The 21,042-nt window shown below is 36.8% G+C and overlaps 1 protein-coding gene across 34 annotated transcripts in view; it reads left to right on the top strand.

Moving 5' to 3' along the window:
* DGKB (diacylglycerol kinase beta) overlaps window positions 1-21,042 on the top strand; it is a 392,397-nt gene that overhangs the window by 355,122 nt on the left and 16,233 nt on the right. The gene's annotated exons all lie outside the window — the stretch shown is intronic.

Genomic DNA, 21,042 nt, shown 5'->3' with positions numbered 1-21,042 from the left:
GACTGGAATGTCATTTTAGTCTGGAGCACAGATAATTCTTGCTGGCCCTTTACATTTTCTGCTAGGGAGTTCTTGTTAGTGTCCTCACCCAGGAAAGATTTCTGGGTTCTGCACTCCAAGCCTGCATGTGGTTGAATCCACATTTCATGTTTTCAGGAATAGTCTTTCTTACTTTCTTTCTGAATAATATCTTTTTGGTTACACAATGACTATCCCTCAACATATGATGGAAGCTGGTTGTTAGACACTACTCTGTATGGTTTCTGGAATCCCCAGCACAAGAAGGATGTTGATCTGTTAGAATGGGTCCAGAGGAGGGCCACAAAGATGATCAAGGGGCTGAAGCACCTCTCCTATGAAGAAAGACTGAAAAAGCTAGGGCTAAAGAAGAGAAGGCTCCAGGGTGACCTCATTGCAGCCTTCCAGTACTTAAAGGGGACTTAGAAAACAGATGGAGAGTGACACTTTGTTCAATCACATAATGACAGGACGAGGGGAATGATTTTAAACTAAAAGAGGGAAGATTTAAATTAGAGGTTAGGAGGAAATTCTTCACTCAGAGGGTGGTGAGGCACTGGAACAGGTTGCCCAGAGAAGCTGTGGATGCTCCATCCCTGGAGGTGTTCAAGACCAGGCCAGATGAGGCCCTGGGCAACCTGATCTATTGGGTGGCATCCCTGCCTATGGGAGGGGGGTTGGAACTAGATGATCTTTAAGGTCTTCCCTTCCAACCTGAGCCATTCTATGGTTTAAACCTTAGAGGGATCTTTGTACCAGAATCTAATCAGTAAGTGATGCTGCTGTGGCTATATAGTTTCTTTCCTAATATAAAGCAACATCGATCCATCAGTGCCCACCTCGTAACATGTCTGGAAGGAGGAGATCCCATGTGGAAGGAAGTATTTGTTGGCATAGATATCTCTTCGCTGATGAGCCATTGAACTTATTTAGATATGTGTTGTTGAGAGGGCTGGGTATGCCAATCTCCTCATCCACTTTCTCCTCTGGTCTTCCAGTGCCCCCTGAACGAGGTGCTAGAATTAAGATGCAAAGGATCCCAATCTGTTATAATAATGAATAAAGCAGATAAGTTTAAAGAGGATGGAAACATACTGTATTTGAAAAGGAGATACTGTGAGATTAAATCAAGAAGCAGTGTGCCAGGATCCAATAAGCAGTGTTAGTAAGAGGTGACAGGACATGGAAGAAGGCATAAAAGGAATGATATAATAATAAAGGCAGAGCAGATGGCAATTCTGGTACTAGCAGTACTAGCATGGTTCTCAGTAAACCAAGAGAGTGAAAGAAATAATATGAAATAGGAGAAGGGAAAAAAGAAAGGGGCGGGGGGGGCACCAGTAAATATATATTATGAATTTTGTTGCTAACAGAAAATACTAGGTGAGAGAATACTTTCCAAAAGAAGTGGGAGATAGTGTTTTATGAAATCCAGCATAATTCGTGAACTATAAAAAATGTAGTGTTTATTTTACCATAGAAAATTGTCATTACTATTGAGGAGTTGGTTTGGGAGAAATTGGTTTATTCTGAATCTTCTTACCCTTCTGGTACTTAAGGAACTGTCAGCACTATTTCTAGATTATTTCAAGTAATTTGTAGAAATGGAAGGAGAAGGGTAGGGGATATCAAGTACTTCAAATTTCTTCGTTTGTTGGCAAGTGTGGCTGTACCTGCTAAACAAGATTATTCACTTGTTCACGTGTTAGGTGGCATATCCATTTACAAACATCTGCACCTACTTGGCCTGTTTTGGTACTAACCAAGAAAAGAATCAGGGAATTCACAGTTGTTTTTTGGTTGGTTAGGTTTTTTTTGTTTGTTTGTTTGTTTTTTGGGGGGGGCTTGTTTGTCTGTCTGTTTTTGGTTTTTTTTGGTAATGTTCATCAAGATTTGTTTTGAAGGTTTTACAGCATTTTGTTTGTTTTGGGGGGATGTTGTTTTATTTGTTTTATTTTTTTTTTCTTCTTCTCCTCCCTTCCACCCCCTGTGCAGGTTTGTTTTCTTTCTTAGTATGAAAATTTGGAAGCACAGTGAGTCAACTTTTAATGAGGATTATTTGAGATGAATGATAAGAAAGTAAAAGAAAACCTAGAAAAACTAAATATATTTGTAAATCAGCAGGGCCAGATGATGTTCAGTTAAGAGTTCTTACAGAACTGTCAGAATAAGTTGTGGATCCATTCAACATAACTCCGATAAGTTGTTAAGAACAGGTGATGTACCAGGGGTCTGAGGCAGAGCAAATAGTTTGCCAAGTAGTTGTAAACTGGCAGATTGGACTACTGGGTCCAGCTGTATCTGAAATTTATTTTGCTTAAACTTCTCCTTCAAGAACTTTATTCCTAGACTACTGGGTTCATGGTTTGTAACAAAGAGAAATAATTGAAAGAATTTCTGAGTTTATATAATGAAGAAAAGCAAAGAATACACAAATATAAATTAGCCCCACAAACCTTATGGTCTTTAAACCTGGGTGTACAGTTGATACTTGTAAAGCTCTATGTCTTCAAGTATTTTTCCTGTTCAATGTCGGAGGATCTTTTTATACCTTTTCCAGCTTGTATCTGAACTTCAGCTGTGCTTTCAGCACAGACTCAAGATGCAGAGATTTCAAAATGTAAACAGACATAAAAATACTAATATCAATGATTGATTTTGGTCATCACCCAAAAGTAAAAAGCTAAATAAAATGCTTTCAGTCTTCAAATGAGAGGGCCAAAAGTGTGGGAAATATTATTATTACTATTTATTTGCAAATACAATGTTTTATTTATTTATCCAAGCAAGCGTAACTCATAATTTCAGGTCTTATGTTGGAGTGCCTTACAACAAAAGCAAATCTAGATTGCAACAGTCATAATTTGGTTAAAAGTGAGGAGGATGGTTTGATAAGGAAATATTGTAAGGTGTTTAGTATAAAATTTGATAATTATTAAAGTAACTGTCTAATAATTCTTATATTTATTTTTTTTTTATGGTTAAGACTTTTAAATATATGTGAGGTTGGTATGGACAGAAATCATGCTGGGATGAAAATAAAACATATCAAGCCAAACATAATCTCTAGCTTTATCAGCTTTTCTTGTGTGTATGAGAATAAAAATTCAAAGTTAGTCCAACAAGCTTTCATATCCATTCAAATATATATTTAAATATGGACTGACAGAGGTTTATCTGTCTGCCTATGTCTTTGAATGCCACAAAATTTCATGCCAAGCAACTAACTGGACTTCAATTTTTTATCATCATTCATACAATAAACTGCATGGAGAAGTATGAAAACACTAGTTTATATAAGTGCTAATGGAAGACTGGAGGATTTAAAAAAAAAAAAAGGAATTTAAATGAAATATGAAATCCACATGCTTTGTGTATGGCAAAAAGCCATTAAAAAAAAAAAAAAAGGAGCCTGGATATCTGAGCAGCTGATGTTTGCAGCAAGAGGAAGAGCAAGGACAGGCTTAATTCTGCAACCAGTATTCACGTTGAGTAACATCTGTTCATGTGAATAGTCCTATTGAGCTGCAGGCACACCCACAGGCTCAGAGAAAAGCCATGCTACTGCCATGCTACAAGTGGCTTTATGATGGTCAGCCTAGAAAGAGATCATTGGCATTGTCCAGATGAACAAGCACTAGTCAGCTTGAAAAAATTATGAAGACCGTGTGCAAGATTAATAACTGAATTTCAGGGTTTTCCTTAATACTATGAATTTCCTTCATAACTGTACTCATTCACTCATGCTGAATAAAATCCCCATGGATGGAAAAAATAATTGTGAAAAATAAGCCAGCATTTGCAAGAAGGCTGGGTTACTTATGTGAGGAACATTTCACAAGTCAGCCAAGGAAAATACAAAATAAATTATCAGTCTGGGATGAAATTTTTGCTGAACTGGTGAGGGAGCTCTGCTCAATGACACTGCCTTGTGCGCATATGTGTATGTGTTCTCTTTTGACAAAGCTCCCTTGGGAGTTAGCAGAGCAATATGAAATGTGTAGTTTACATCATAATCTTTTAGATTAATAGTAGCAATTATTTTTTTTTAGAAAAACTGTCTCCTCTTGCTTATTATTTATGTATATTCCAGTACCTCCTAAGGAGCCTAATCAGATAGCAGAATTATGAGGAACAGAGTATGGCACAAACAACAAAAACAAAAAAAAAAACACATTCTGCTCAGTGCTTCGTTGATGATCAAAGCTGATCATTGATTTCACATGTGAAACTGGAGCTGTTGGAAAATTTTGTGAGAATGTGTATAAATTAAGTCACCCCCATTCCCGCAAGATCTAGAAGAATCAAGATGTATAGCAACTCTACATAGTGCTATTAATTCAATAGGTACAACTAACCAAGGTTGTAAATGGGATATGGCATCTTTCCTGAAGTTACACAGCACTTGCACAGTCCAGCTGAAGAGAATTCAAAACCTCTGACTTTTCTCCCTCTGTCATTCTGCAATTAAGAGATAAAAATAAAATGAAAGTGTTTAAGTGATCATTTATTACATTAGTAATATAACTCATATAAGATTACATCCATTTAGGCAGTTAAGATACCAAATACATGGTGGTTATTTCATTCCTACAGAACAGGCAGGCTTGTGAGCAGAGTGCAAATACAGATCTATACTTCATATTATTAGCAGTAGCCATGAATCCTATGATACAGCCTCAAAATATAGTCCTATTTTGTGAAATGCTGAAAATTAGAACAGAAAAGGCAGTAGTACATCTTTGTCTTAGCCTTTGCAGCTAAAATTTTGCAGCAGAAAAATCTGTATGTGATGGGAGCTAAGCAAAACAAAGCAAAACAGAAATGTAGTTTGGGTTTGATAATGCTTTAATTAAATCTTTAACCAGTAGTTTTGGCAATTAAAAAACAAACAACAACAAAACTAAAAAAGTGATTTAAAAAAAATGGCAAGTAGTAGGGATAAGATAAACAAAAACAACAAAAAATATATATATATGAAATGTTTACTGTATATCCATGTGGATAATGGTGTAAATTCATTTTATGAAGTGTTTTATGTACACTGACAATAAAAAGTAAGTTAAAAGAACAATTTCAAGGCTATAGAGTTAGAACTCAAAACATAGGAAGTGCAAATATTCAGACAGTTTAACCTCAATTCAATCCTCCTGTGAAGACAACAATTTTCTAGACTCCATAAAGTGTTGTACATTGTATTTTCCATGGAAAATGCCATGAACTTCAGTGTGTATACTGTGCTTTGATGATATAAAGAACTGTTTAAGCACTGGGAATTAGCATATCTTGTTCTAGGATATTTTGGTAGAAAACATATGATGGAAAAAAATATCTCAAAACTTAGCAATTAACTCTTTTCCCTCACTATTCTCCTTTTATCTTCCTCTTTGTTTTTGTTTGATTGTTTTTCATGCTATAACCAAAATAGCATTGATTAATTTTATTTTATTCTGAGAGGATACTTTTTCATTTATTCAAAAGATTTAGGACTGGGTCCGGTTTTTATTATATCTGAACATGAGTTGAGTCAAACTTTTGTTGAACTTTTTCTGTGCTTGCCTTTGAGTGAATGCTCGTTCTTAGAGTTTGATTTTGTTTGATCTTCATTGCGTAAAGCAGGATGAATAGTAGTTGGACTTTTCAAATACAAACTGTAGAGGGATTATTTTTTTTTCTACACTCTTATTTTGTTTATCTGTTGAATTTGACAATATGCTTCCAGTTTAATTAAAATAAAATACCTGGAATGCTCCATTGGTTTTAGATTTTGCAACAGCTTGTTTTTTGTTTGTTGTTGTTGTTGTTGTTTTATTTTTTTCCCAATTTAAAAATTAAATAAAATAACACAACCCTCCGAATTTTATGCTTGTATTAACTTGGCAATTCCATTTATATTAGTTGTATACAAAACAGTTTCTTAGAAGTCAAAACACCAATATTTTTCCTTGCTTTTTAAAGCCTTTCTAACTGAACATTGCCAGAAATTATAAGAAGCTGATAACTGTCATACAATGTTACAGATGTTTCATTTTCTGCAATAAGGACTCAAATAATATTTTCAAGAACATTGATATTTTTAGCATTTTGTAACTCTAGTGACCGTTATCGAGTAAAGGCCGTGAGAAATTAGATATTTTAAAAGTAGCAAATGACAGCTTTTACAGTTATTTAATAAAGCTTTTATTCATGTGGGTTGATGGTACAATTCAATGTGTTCAACCCAACTCCTGAAGTATGATTAACATAAGCTGATATTGTAGTTAAATATTTAGGTGATGTGCAAAACATTCTTTCTCATTGACTACCTGATATTGTTGTTCTTTTTTGAAAATATCACAAGCTGTACCACTCATACCTATAAAGCAGGAAATCCCTGTTCCTTTAATTTCTACTATTCATATAGGGGAGGATTAAAATTATGTTTAAATTTTTCATAAGTCTAATATCAATAAATGAATATTTAATGTAAGAGAAAAACAGGCATACAGAATAAACTGGTTTCAACAGCTGTGAGCAGATTTTCATCTAGTGCATGGCACACTTACCTAGGACTCTAGACTCAGAGAAATTTTATATGTTAGAAATGGATGGAAAGAGGACTATGAGTACTCATGCTTTGTTAGGAAGTCTTTTTTTTTTTTTTTCCATGTAATCTGTCAGTTGTGAGATCTTCTTTCATATACCCTAAAACATTGTTCCTTTTCATTTTCAGTCAGTTGAAGCAGCTGTGTCTTTATAGCTGCAAAATGTTTGTTCACAACCAACTGCTGTTTTGTATACCCCTTTTCATAACCAGCAAATATTTTGTTTTTCACTGTTACTCCATGTTTGTCATAACTTGTTGAGGAGAAACATTGTAACGTATCCAGTTACTCAATGACTTCTTCTTTGTCTCTTCTGGCCTGATTCCTCTGGTGATGTATGCCTAGGGTGATATACTAGAAGATCCCACTGACTGACAGATGAGACTCTGTGGGTATGGAGGTCCAACCTGAATTTTCAGAGTCCAGCAATAGGATGATCTCCTCAGGCCTTGACATCTATGTGGTTGTAAACTGAGAGTTTGTCCAAAAATATTCTAAAGATGTTTTGAAGTGTGTTTGAGATGTCCCATGAGAGGGAAACCTGATCCACTTTCAAAATGAGTCTTGAATAACCACAGCCATTTGGCCTATTATATGGTAACCCTATCAGCCATATGGTTTGTAATCTGTTGTCACAGATCCATCGGCACCCTTAAACTGTAATGTTTAAGGACAGTAATTCTTATGAGGTCTTTGGTGCTACCCTAGTCTAACAGTAGTTGCAATAATAATAATAATGTATACCATAAATATAAATGAAACATATTTATTATGCATCTGATTTTCTCTGACTGTGGAAGCTGATCAGGCTCATGACTGCTTAGCAAGGCTCCCTGGGAATCCCAGGTCCTCTAGGCATACAAGAAGTCATAGCTCAGCAATAGAACACAGAACTGGAATGAAGTGAGTTTTGTTAACGTATAATAACACTTATTTATGAAATATATTTTAAAGCAACCAACCAATTATTTCATTTATGTAGAATTGCAACATACTTTTTCCAGATGGTGTTTCATATCAGGTCAAAAAATAATGAAGGAATCTGGCATTGGAACTGAAGTAACAAGAAAAAATTATTAACTTGGGATTTAAAAATTGTTGTAGCTTTTTTTTTTCTAAAAACAACCTTTTGCATTCTTTTTTGAGTCTGTTCCCTGTGGATTTATTTGTATTTATTACGTTTTTGTCACACCTTGTTAGAATTTAACAAAGATAATTTACTGTATGGTGAAACAAACTCCCAATTCGCAGAAAAGTGTAGACTTTAAATAATTTGTCTTTTCCATTTTTAGATTATTTATTAGACATATTCAGGAGTCTTTTTTCAGTGCCTAGAGATGGAAAGAGCTGATTTAAAACTTCCAAGAGGAAGAAACAGTTTTCCAAAAATGTTTCTGAAGAAATTCCTTCAAATCACAATATATCCAGCTGTACCATAGACAACATTTCTTTTCTCTTTTGAATAGAAATTCTGGTCTTGTTAGAAGTGCTGGACAAATAAAAGACGTAGAGTTTTGATTCAAACATGTTAACAGTGCATCTACAAATCTATTCACCCTAGAATTCAAGCACAATCTTCATCACAATCCTCATATTTCCATATTTTATTTTTTTCCTCCTTTTCCAATTTTTTTTGGGGGGAACAGCTTTAGCTTTTATTGACTTCCACCTGAACTGACATGATCCACTGATTGGTTTTGTAACAGTTTTCAGCTTTGACTTCTGAAAACTTTTTCTAATTAAGAAATAAAAGATTGAACCTGAGCCACTTAATACAGAAAGAGGTCGTGGCCTCAATGTACTCTGTAGGAATTTCCCATATTTCAAAGTTTATTAAGATTGGACTTTAATAAGTACATCAGAAGTGAATGTTTTGGCATCTCCTAGCAATCACTGAAACCAGCTTGTTCTTTCAGATATTTTAGGTCCTCTGCCAAATGTCACTGATATTATATGAATCAGGTATGTCACTTGAATTTGAAATAAAAATCTTAATTTTATTTTGAAGGTTGATTTTTTTTTTTTAAGTGACTTTTCATGAAAATTTAAAATTTCTCAGGAGAGTGGACATATTTCTCAGGAAAAAAAAAAAAAGCAAAATTTCAATCCAACTTTTAGTTTCTTAGAGAGGAAAAGATTTTTCTACAGGCATTTTGATCATCTTTCAATAGATCAAAGGTATTGTTCTTCCTTTCAAGGGGAAAAAATGCTTATTTTGTTAGCCATATTTTTAAAAATACTATTAACTCTGTCCACATGATCCTAGGAAAAGCAAAACCAAAATTAAAAAAATATATAAAAATTAAAAAGGTGGCTAGGATCCAGGAATGGAAAGATTACAACCTGTCTTTTGCTATGCTAGAATCTAAAGCCAGATAAGTACTCTAATGAAATATGGAGGAAGAGGAGAGAGAATCTGATGCATACAAATGCTAGCAGTCAAAATTTCTCCAACTGTACTGAAATTTCCCTTGCACCTGGCCCTGGAGGTGTTAGCTATGCCAGTTCAGTCTCCCAACACAGATGTTCTTGTTGTACCACTTCATATGTGTAACATTTAGGTTTCTGTTTAGCTCAGCATAGCATATATAAATTCTGTAATCCAAAGACCACTCGTATATTAGTGTACCTGAATCTTCTGCTTCCTTTAATTCCCTTAAAATATTGCCAGTCTCCTTGTGCCACTGATCCTAGTGTAAAAGAGTGTCGTGAAAAAGAATGTTTAGCTACTATTACCCTGCATGAATTATAATGATTTTTTTTTTTTCAAAAATAAATCACACAGTGTATTATACAATTAAAACTGAATTTTGGATGCCTCAAATATGTAAATGCAAACCCATTTGTTGCACACAAACTTATTTATTTTGCTTTATAATTATGGTGTGTGATTTTAGAATACTACAGAAGTTACCATAGAGATAGGCCAGAATAAACAAAGCAGTTAATAGTCATGGTTGTAATTCACATGTAGTCTATTTGATAATACTGAATATACTTTCTTAAATGATTGGTTGGACAGAGACTAAAATTATGGTCCTTTAAAAATTCTGCTTATATTTCTATGTTGAAAGTAACCTGGGAAGTGAAACTTCCCAGATACTCATGAACAATCTTCTGTCCTTCCAGATTAGTTGACATATGTAACAAAAACACACAAACAAACAAAAAAAACAGCCTTCCCACCCTTATTTTCCAGTGTCTAATTGATCAATAAAATGAAAACCAACCCAGAATGATTGTTCCCAACTTGTTTTCAATATGAAGTTGCACATTCTGTTTTGAACTGGATTTGGGACTTGCCATCCTGAAAGTTTTCTTTTTCATCTGTAGCAGTTGGCACAATGAAGAACATTAATTCTCCCTAGAATTATTGTCAAACAATATATGGCATATGTTGTACAAACAGTACCTAAAATAGAATTAATAACATAATAAACACAACAGCATGACCTGTCATGCCCCACCTAGAATACCAAGCACTAAATTATCCCCAGAAGCTTCTCAAATTCAGTCTGGACTGGAAAACTGTAATCTTATATATGTACTATTTCTATTGTTCCTAGTAAAGGAACTTAAAGATATATAATGAAGGTGAATTGGTAAAGTTGGAAACTGAAAAGCCTTTCCTGAAGTCACCCATCTAGTTGACCAAGGGAAGCCAGTGAATGTAATCTTTTTGGATTTCAGTAAAGTTTTTGATATTGTTTCCCACAGTTTCCTTTTAGACAAAAATACCCAGCATACAGCTAGATGAATACATACTACAATGGGTGAACAATTGGCCGACAGTTCAGGCTCAAAGGGGTATAGTAAATTCATAAATGACTTGGATGTAGGACTAGAAGGTTTCTGAGTAAGTTTGCAGACAATGCTAATTTAGGAGGACCTGTTGACTCTGTCAAGGGTGGAGAGGCCTGGCACAGAAATCTTGACAAATTAGAGATCTGAGCAATCACCAATAATATGAACTTTAACAAGAGCAAGTGCCAGATTCTGCACTTGGGAAGGGGTAACCCTGAATGGACATACAGACTGGGAGATGAGAGGCTGGAGAGCAGCCCCACAGGAAGGGATCTGGGTGTTTTGGTTGACGGCAAGTTGAACATGAGGCAAGCTGAACATGAGTCAACAGTGTGCTGTGGCAGACAAAAGGGCCAAACTTATCTTAGTGTGCATCAAGTACAGCGTTACTGTCCAGTCAAAGGAAGTGATTGTCCTGCTCTACCGTGTGTTGGTGTGACCTCACCTCAAGTATTGCGTGCAGTTTTGGCCACCACAGTATAAAAGGACATAAAACTATTAGAAAACTATTAGTCCAAAAGTGGGCTATAAGGATTGTGAAGGGTCTAGAGGGCAAGATGTATGGGGAGCAGCTGAGGTCACTGGGTTTGTTCAGCCTAGAGAAGAGGAAGTCTCCTCTTGGAATGGAGTACCCATTTTGGCCTACAGCTTCCTCACAGGGGGAGTGGAGGGGCAAGCATTGATCTCTTCTCTCTGGTGACCAGCGATAGGACCCGAGGGAACGGCACGGAGCTGGGACAAGGGAGGTTAGGGCTGAATGTAATGAATATGTTCTTCACCAAGAGGGTGGTTGGGCAGTGGAACAGGCTCCCCAGGGAAGTGGCACAGAGCCTGCTGGAGTTCAAGCATTTGGACAACACTTTCAGATGTATTGTCTGATTTTTGAGTGGTACTGTGCAGATGCAGGAGTTGGACTTAATGAACCTTGTGGGGCCCTTCCGACTCGGGATGTTCTATGAAGTGTCATCTTAGTACAAAATTTTAAGCACTCTTCAATTGTCCATATAAGATCCTAACACCATTAGAGTTACTCTCAAGATACCATCCTTTCATCTGCTTCTCTGTAGCTTCTGTGTCAGGCCTGTCAACAGTGTGTGAGTGTCCTGGAAATCCTAGGTCTCCTCTGACAGTACCAAACATATGTGATTTACTGGGGAACTAAATCAAAGATTCTTTACGTTAACTGACTGCAGGAAATTTAGGAAGATTTTCTGTTTTACTTAGATAATGTAAACACCTGCCTCAGAGTTCATTAGACATGACTTAATTCAATTGTCTCCTGTTCCTTCTATATGCAGAGAAGGTGTGGACAAAGTTTTTAGTTGAACCTGCAATCCAGATAGTTATTTAAGCATTTATTTAATGAAAATAACTTGGGTACTGAGAGAGTGGGGTCACAGAAAGGAGTCCAACCAACTGCTAAGAACTTAGGGTCTCAACAATTTCAGATAGACTATTTTGACACTCTCTCTCCTGTGGTTTCTTTCTGACTAGTACCTATCCAAATAATTCACAGATTCACAGATTTCTCTAGGTTGGAAGAGACCTCAAGATCATCGAGTCCAACCTCCGACCTAACACTAAGTACTCCACTAAACCATATCCCTAAGCTCTACATCTAAACGTCTTTTAAAGACCTCCAGGGATGGTGACTCCACCACCTCCCTGGGCAGCCCGTTCCAATGCTTAATAACCCTTTCGGTAAAGAAGTACTTCCTAACATCCAACCTAAAACTCCCCTGTCGCAACTTTAGCCCATTCCCCCTCGTCCTGTCACTAGGCACATGGGAGAATAGACCAACCCCCACCTCTCTACAGCCTCCTTTCAGGTAACTGTAGAGAGCGATGAGGTCGCCCCTGAGCCTCCTCTTCTCCAGGCTGATGACCTTGGATACCTAATGACCTTGGATACCTAATGACCTTGGATACTCTACCATGCTGCAGGCTCCTGTTCCAGGTGCAGTAAAAACATATAATCTTGAAAACTTTGACACAGACATTTTAGGCCATCATAAAAATTTTGATCTATGATATGTCGCTGGCTTTCAGAATGTTTTCCTGGGGTTAGGGTCTTGGTTAATAACAGAAAACTACTGTTGTTCAAACCAGTATCTATTCTTCATTCTATGATCTCCAAACACCATGGAATACCAGAACAGTAGAGGACACAAAAGGAAATGGTTCTCTTGAAGTAAAAGAATAATAATAATCTTTAGGAGGTTTATGAGTTCTTGGAACTCACTACCACTTTAAACAAAATGAGTTTTAATACTCATGTAAATGGAATCAAGATTTCTTTCTGCTGGATAACAAAACAAACAACAACAAAACTCTTTGGTGGATAAATATAGGAATAATGACATTATCAGAGTTTGCTACCCTGTAGAAAGGGAACATTTCCCCTGTTAGTACAAGTCCTCTTAGAAATGTACAAATCAAAGCTGTTTTTCATTGATCAGATTTCTACATTTCCATCAATATTACTGTATTTTTCTTTTCTAGGCTGTGGCATTTTTATAGGCTAATCAAATATCCAATATTACTGGGAGCCATTTAAAGTGAATGCCAGAACTACTAAGAAGTAATTTGAGAATTAGATCTATTTTTGTTAGTTGAAATGATCTTGACTTGCTCATATTGTATTGTACCTGATGCTCAGTAATATGAGAGTACCAATACAAATAGAAAGATATCCGGTTTTAAGTTCTTAAATATCTGTTAAAAGTGGTGAGCAGTCCAAGCACATTAAAATTCCATTTTCCCCCATACAAGTGTTTGCGGCAGATGACCCCCACTGATCTTAAATATATTTCTGTATCTGTAACTGAATAGAGGTTTTCCGTACAGCATGTTCTAATGGTACTCTGGCCTTTAGCCAACAAGCACTGAATAAGGCTATTTTTAAAATACAGAAACTGGGAACAGCTGCAGCAATCAAATTTGATAAAAACAGAGAGGAACTTTGCTTTTTTTACGGTTTGTCCAAGTTTAGACTCCTTTCATAGAACAGCTTTTGTTCTGTTGGATGAAGGGGGTATAAGAGTAACACAGTGAAATCCTTTTGAACAAATAACTTTTAAAAGAATACAGATTAAAAATAATAGGGGGCTTTCTGGTGCAGCAGTATGTTCAATGCAATTGTACCTCAAACTATTAAAAGAATAAATGTATAAAAAAGAATACATTTTGTCAGTCAAGCTTTACCATGAAAGACTTATCCATAATGATCTCCTGAAGTGGAGGATGAAACTTCTTGTTTCAAATGTTGAACATTGTTATTTAGGTATAGTTTTTGAGTTAAAGTCATTTAATTTGAATGATCCAGGGTGTGTGTGTATGTGGTTTGTTTTTTGTTTGTTTTTCTATTTTTATTCTTTCACTATTAATCAGGAAGTTTTCTTTTAAGAATTTTTCTCTCCTTCCCCTAGTAAGCTTAATAAATAAATAAATAAATAACATTTTACAAAGGCCTTCTGTGCACATCAAAAAGTTTCATAAAATATTTTATTAGGAGGACTGGTTCTTACTTGTTTGCCCTCCTACTTGAGAAACTTGTCATTCAATGATTAATGGGAGTCAGGAGATGATTATATACTCCCCCCCCCAAAAAAAAAAAAATAAAAATCTAGTATACAGTAGTAGTTTGAGCTATATCTGTTAAACAATTCCATCAGAGGACAGTGTCTCTGTGCTGCAATGACTCAGTACAGAAGATACTGTGTGAAAACTGGGCCTCACTGAAGTCTGTGTGAATTTTGCCACTGAATTCAGCACAGCCAGGATTTTATTGATTGCATTCATTTTAAGTATCAAAAATAGCGCTCTTTCAGTTTTACCCCATTTAAGCTATTTAGAGCGTCATCAATTCAGATGGTAGAACAAAAATGTACGGTACTTCTTGCATATGCATACATCTGGGTATATATCATATGTGTGTATGTACTCATAGGTATAAAATATGTGTGTGCTTGTCTGTGTGTTTATATATGTATAAAATATCTGTTTAGTTTGTTATCGTATGAGTATCTCACTAGGGTGGAAATTACAGCAGTGATATTTCTGCCTTTCCTCAAACTAAGAGGCAGGCTTAGCTTGTTTCATTTTATTTTAAAAACAGGGGAAAAAAAAAAATGAAGGCCAGAGAAAAGACTTGAGATGGGAATCAATAGTGCCATGAAATAGATATATACAGCCATATGAGTTTTTTAATGTTTACAAGCAAACTCAAATAGTCAAAACTGGGTCTAATGTTATAGACATCAGACTCAACATATATATCCTTAAAGTCAATATTAAGAGGGAGAATAGATTCTTAAAATCAGTGTTGAAATTCAGGAGTTGTCAACTTATTTCCTGTCTCTGGCAAAAATTTCATGTGTGATCTTGGCCAAGTCATAGAATCATAAGATAATTCAAATTGGAAGAGACCTCTAAAAACATCTAGTCCAACCTTTAATCTAGTACTAAAGTCCACCACTAAACCATGCTACTAAATTCTTAATCCACGCATGTCTTGAAGACCTCCAGGGATAGTGACTCAACCACTTGAAATCATGCTTAACCAATCTGATATCCTTCTGTGATGAGATGACTAGCTGGGTAGATGAGGGGAGAGAGTAGATGTGGTTTACCTTGTCTTCAGCAAAGCTTTTGACACTGTCTCCCATAACATCCTCATAGAAAAGCTCTGTAATCATGGCCTAGGTGACTGGACAGTGAGGTGGATTGATAATTGGCTGGATGACAGAGCTCAGACCGTTGTGTTTAGTGGTGCGGAGTTTAGCTGGAGACCCGTAGCTAGCAGTGTCCCCTGAGGGTTGGGCCAAGAGGAACCTCATGAAGTTCATCAAGGGCAATTGCAGGGTCCTGCACCTAGGGAGGAATAACCCCAAACACCAGTACAGGCTGGGGGCTGACCTGATGCAGAACAACTCTGCAGAGAGAGACCTGGGAGTGCTGGTGGACAGCAGGCTGACCATGGGTCAGCAATGTGCCCTTGTGGCCAAGAAGGCCAATGGTTTCCTGGGCTGCATTCGGAAGAGTGTTGCCAGCAGGTCAAGGGAGGTGATCCTGCCCCTCTACTCAGCCCTGGTGAGGCCACACCTGGAGTCCATTTATGGGCTCCCCAGTACAAGAGGGACATGGAGCTACTGGAGCATGTTCAGAGTAGGGCTACAAAGATGATTAGAGGACTGGAACACCTGTTGTACAAGGACATGCTGAGCAAACTGGGCATGTTTACCCTGGAAAAGAGAAAACTGAGGGAAGACCTCATCAGTGTGTATAAATATATGAGGGGAGGGTGTCAAGAAGATGAAGACAGTCTCTTTTCAGTTGCGCCCAGGACAAGAGGCAATGGGCACAAACTGAAGGACAGGAAATTCTGGCTGAATATGAAGGGGGACTTCTTTACTGTGAGGGTGACAGAGCACTGGCACAGGCTGCCCAGAGAGGTTGTGGAGTCTCCATCTCTGGAGATATTCAAAACCTGCCTAGATGCCATTCTGTGCAATGTGCTCTAGGTGATCCCACTCAGCAGGGGGGTTGGACAAGATGATCTTCAAAGGTCCCTTCCAACCCTGGCCATTCTATGATTCTGTGATTCCCTGGGCAGCCTATTCCAATGCCACACATCCCTTTCAATAAAGACATTTTTCCTAATATCCAACCTAAACCTCCCCTAGTGCAACTTGAGGCCATTTCCCCTCAACTTATCAGTTGGTGCTTAGAAGAGCCTGATCCCCACTGTGATGCAACCTTCTTTAAGGTAAGTGTACAGTACAATAAGGTCTCCCTCGAGCCTTCTTTTCTCTAAGCTAAACAAACCCAGGTCCCTTAGCCACTCCTCATAAGACTTATTTTCTAGACCCTTCACCTGCTTCATTACCCTTCTTTGAACATGCTCCAGCACCTTGATGTCCTTCTTGTAGTGATCGTGCGGCCTCACCAGAGCTGAGTACAGAGTGACAATCACTTCCCTAGTACTGCTGGCCACGGTGTTGTATTCTGATACAAGCCAGGATGCTGTTGGCCTTCTTGGCCACCTGAGCACACTGCTGGCTCATATTCAGCCACTTGACCAATAACACCAGGTCCTTTTCTGCCAGGCAGCTTTTCAGCCAGTCTTCCCTGAGCCTGTAGCATTGCATGGGGTTGTTGTGCCCCAAGCACAGGACCCAGCACTTAGCCTTGTTGAACTCCATATGATTGGCATCAGCCCATCAGTCCAGCCTATCTAGATCCCTCTGCAGAGTCCTTCTACCCTCAAGCAGATTAACACTCACGCCTAACTTTGCCTTACTTTGCTGAAGTCAAACTCATGCTTTTAACTTTACATAGTAACATAAAAAATATTAGTTCTTGTGGGTCTACACACAATATATCCAGCTGAGAACAAATCTTTTGCATGACCTAAATCTCTCGATGTACAATTTTCACTTTATAACATGGATATAATAATATTTTTCCCCATGCTTTTTTTTTTATTTATTTGTCTATATTATAAATTCTTGGATATAAAAGCTATTTCTTGTTATATGTCTGTGAATCAGTAAGTTATCAGAGCCTTGACATCATCTGGACCTCTAGGTAAAACTCTGATATAATCAATCATATACATTGAGGCACACGTTACTTCAGGTAGATTCTCAGGTAGCATAAGTAAAAAAAAAAAAATAGATGTATGGATTGGTCTTGATTTACTGATTTCTGGAAACCAGGAACATAGAAAAAGCTGTTTATCTGAAATCATGAGTACTGTGACATTAAATCATTAAATGCATCTTTAGCATTGTATACAACAGTCATGGAAATGACCCCACATTCCTGCATATCGGGAAACTGTAGTTTTAATACATGCAGTGTTCTGAGAAGATACTGAAGCATTCATGTGGTGCAGAGCATTGAGCTCAGCAGGTTTTCAAGGATCCTCTGGCATCACACCAGTTTTCATATTCTTATCCAGTATTTTAACTGGAACCAAAAAAAAATCCAGTGTGATGATTACTAGGATTTGATTACATTTAGCAATGGAGGAACCCTTTCTCTCTGAAGACAAACTGCTGCCAGAGACAGATTTACCACTGACCAACAATGTTTTTATGCAAATGTGCCTGAGTGAGCGCAGTAACCCCAAATTATAAGAGTCATTCAATCTCTTGCCAGGACAGCAATATTTATATATTGCAAAGATAAATTGGATATCAAACCAGTTCCATTACATAGGGAAAGTTCTCTATGTAAATCAGCATTTCTAATCATGTTTCTTTCCACCCCCTACCCCACTTTGCTTTCCTTCCTTTATCTTCAAAGATGAATTCCAAATGTGTTTTTCCATTGTGTATTCACTTTGAATATTGAAGTGTTCAGCTAATGCCAAGCTAATGGATAATGTAAACTCCTCACTAGGAAACTTTAAAGCCTCGAAGTGTTTCTTCATGCCCTGGGAAGTATAAAGGGATCATATTAATGTACAGTGCTTCGTCTGCTCTTGTGCAAGTTTCTGTTTGGACTTCTATTCCTCCTGCTGTCTGATGGGAGGAAATGGGCAGTAATCTCCCTAGAGACTTTATTCCCCCATCAGGAATGAGTGCAAGGGGTCAGATGCCCCTCTGCATGCTAGTCACCATCTGCTGACAGCAGCGCTCCCCCGGGAGAGCAGGCTTTGTTTACTGATGGGGCTAATATGAGGAGACACGTGAAGTCGTTTGGTTTGTGGAAGAGGGCAGGAGAGGCATGGTGCTGTGAAAACATTCCCACACACTCTAATGGCTCATTCACATAGAAAACAAGAGAGAGCCTTCAGCTCTTTCACATAGCTCAGAGCAGAACAAACCGACTCCAGAACCCCAAGGCACCAGTCAAAAAACACTTTACTAATGCACTGAGATGCTCTCCATAATAGCTTACCTATGAGACCTCAGCTCTCATTTAGGCAACTAAATGACTTGGTTAGATTGAAAAGCTGCTTGGTATAGCATTGTTGCCATTGTTTGCTGTTAGTTCCTAAACTTTTTTTTTTAAAAAACGTAACCTTTGGTCTCCTAAACCTACAACATCCTAAAACTGGTTATAATAGCTGAAACGTGCATTGGAGCACGTAGAAAACATAACCAGTACAGTCACCAATCTATTTTATCTTTAGAATAAAATGTATAGAACATAGAAGAAATAAAACCTGCCTAGAAATACAACCTGTCTAAAAAGAAATATGTGTTGTTTTGGTTTATTTCTCTGTATTTGGTAGACACACACACACACATACAGATGCGTGTAATTTTAGAGTACAATTTAGGGAAACAAGTGAGTTTCTGAATTAGATTCCAGGCATAGTTGGAACATGTCATAGGAAAGTCCATGTTACAAGCCGTTTTAAGTGATGACTGATGTTTAATGAGCAACAGCATTCATTATTTGAACTACAATTTAATAAAACTATAAGAAGACAACAATAACAGTGCCACAAAGTCAACACACATGGTCATGTATGTCAGTATCTGACCTCTGACACCAGCCTGCATAGCATGATTAGAAATAAAGCATAAGAGGGCAGACTTACAGTAATCCTTCCTTTAAGATATCTTACAAGATCTTTTTTTGATTTAGGGAGTTTCGAGGTCTAGTATGGCATCATGATTTAACACTGTATTATGTAAACAGGATTTCCTGTTTGTTCTAGAAGTGCTATGAATCTCCTTAGATTTTTTTTTTTTTGAGAAATACTAAGTAACAGTACTGTCTTCACCTAAACCATGCTATTCATGATTTCCTCTACCTGTTGTTTTTCCTCCACATATTTCTTTCCTTTCGTAAGGGTCCTAGTCTAATTTCTTTTCATACAGAAGCTGTTCTTTTTGTTACCATGTTTGTTGCCCTTTATCATTTCCATTTGTTTTATATCTTTCTGTGCCTTGTTGATCAGACCATAGCCACAAACTCTATACTTCATGGAGGTCCCAATCATAATGTAAAATAGGTTTTTTGCTTGTTTGTTTGTTTTTATATCATTATTGAGCATTGAGCAGATATTTTCATAGAAATTACCACAGTAAATCCATAATCTTAATTTCTGCAGGACAACATTAATTGTAACCCAGCGCTAATTGTAACCCAGTATATGTGGACAGACACACACATTTGTTTTTAAATATACATGCATGATGCAAGCTACATATATATCATTAGCTCTGTCAGTTAGCTCTGTTTCCTTTCATGGACGTTAAGTTGCATGTACTGAATTTTCTGCCTTCTTATTGCCCATCACTCTGTACTGTGAAATTCCTAAACTTTTTTATTAATTGACCTTTTTGTTTACTTTGCTGAATCCTCAGTAATTTGCTAACTACTTCTATTCCCAGATAATTTAGGGGAATATGTTGAGCAGTACAGAGCCCAGCACAGATCCTTTTGAGAAATCAGTGATACCCTTCTACCAGAATGAAGAATGACTTCCCCTTTCCTATCTTTTAATTTAAAAGAAGACTTGACCTCTTTTAAGAGAGCTTAGTTTCTTTCAGAGTCATTGGTGAGGAACTTTTAAGAAGAAATGCAACCCATGCATTGGATTTATATTCAACCAGTGTATCCATACCCACATCTTTGAAGAAATGGATGAAAATATCCACATTCCTTTTTCCACTTTTGTTTACTCTAAATTCTTATCAAAGTCAATACAGCTCAAGGATTTGTTGAAATGGATGTGGCTATGCAAAGCCATCAGGTCAAATATATTAACTAACTTAACTAACCCTAAGTTAAGTTTTCCAAGTAATTGTTTGTTACATTTGCTTTAGTTTTTACTGCTTCTGAAAGGATGCTATGTCTAATTTAAGTTTGATTCTAAAAATATTCATATTTAGCCTAAAATAACGCCACTTAGTGAATGTGCCATGGCATATGTAAAGCTTAGAAAAGGCTTCACTTTTCTGAGAATTAAAAGTATTATTCTGTTCAATCTTCCAGTGTTTAATACACTACATTTTTGGAAATGTGTGGTATGGCTCAAAGGGCAGGATTTGGCCCTTTGTTACCTAGTGTTACTGGCACTAGTCTCCTAGCTATTGAAGAATGATGCATCAAATTTATATCACTGCAAATGTCACTATTCTGAATCTTGCATATGTTGCCTGAGCTGTCAGTAATAAAAATCTGTTCTTAATTATTCTCCCATTTAAAAAATAATAATTTTCTAGTAACCCAGTGAAATGGAATTTGATGTTCTCTTTGGCTAGAAACATTTGAATGTTTTTAATCTATAAAGTTTAGTGTGCTTTTGCAAATTAGTAGGACTTTCCCATTTAAATCGATTTGATTAACAACGAAAGCAGAATTTGTTTAAATCTCAGTTAAGTTTAAAAGTGCATAAGTAACTTAAGGAAAACATTTAAAGAGAATACTATCTTTAAAACAATTCAACAGAAAGCCAGACATACAAAATTGGGTTTATGAGTGGTATAGGGATGCAAACTATAAAAATGCATAGTTAGAATTAATCATGTTACATATTTTAAACTTTTGTCCATCTTGTTCTTCTTCCTTAATAGCAAAGAATAGAGTTTGGTTTTGCTTCATTAATGTTATGTGGAACTAATTTCACTGTGAAGAGAAATTGGAAATAGTGAAGAATGTTAAGAAAACT

The sequence above is a fragment of the Anser brachyrhynchus genome (genome assembly GCF_964034855.1).
Source record: "Anser brachyrhynchus genome assembly, chromosome: 2".
NCBI classification, from domain to species: Eukaryota; Metazoa; Chordata; class Aves; order Anseriformes; family Anatidae; genus Anser; species Anser brachyrhynchus.
Note: the sequence above shows the minus strand (reverse complement) of the source record. Positions and strands in the feature narration are given on the sequence as shown.